General features: G+C 25.6%; 1 protein-coding gene across 1 annotated transcript in view; it reads left to right on the top strand.

Annotated features, from left to right (window-relative positions):
- The window catches only part of LOC132186610 (putative RING-H2 finger protein ATL21A), a 3,258-nt gene that overhangs the window by 1,087 nt on the left and 1,948 nt on the right, over window positions 1-223 (top strand). The gene's annotated exons all lie outside the window — the stretch shown is intronic.

Below are 223 nucleotides of genomic sequence, written 5' to 3'. Positions count from 1 at the left end.
GGCGCCCTGCATCACATATATATATACTAATCTAGCTTGTATAATTGTATATATATTAATGTGATTGACTTGGAAAAAGATAATGCTTTTATATATATATATATATACGTTATATATTTGTGTTTTATTAACTATAGTGGTAAAATAAACAAAAGAATGTCAACAGATTGTAATGTAATTGTGCTTCACGCTTTGTGAAATCTCGAAGTCGAAAAAAAAAAAA

This window comes from Corylus avellana, chromosome ca7 (genome assembly GCF_901000735.1).
Source record: "Corylus avellana chromosome ca7, CavTom2PMs-1.0".
Lineage (NCBI taxonomy): Eukaryota > Viridiplantae > Streptophyta > Magnoliopsida > Fagales > Betulaceae > Corylus > Corylus avellana.
The sequence above is the reverse complement of the archived record's forward strand: the minus strand, read 5'-3'. Positions and strand labels throughout refer to the sequence as shown.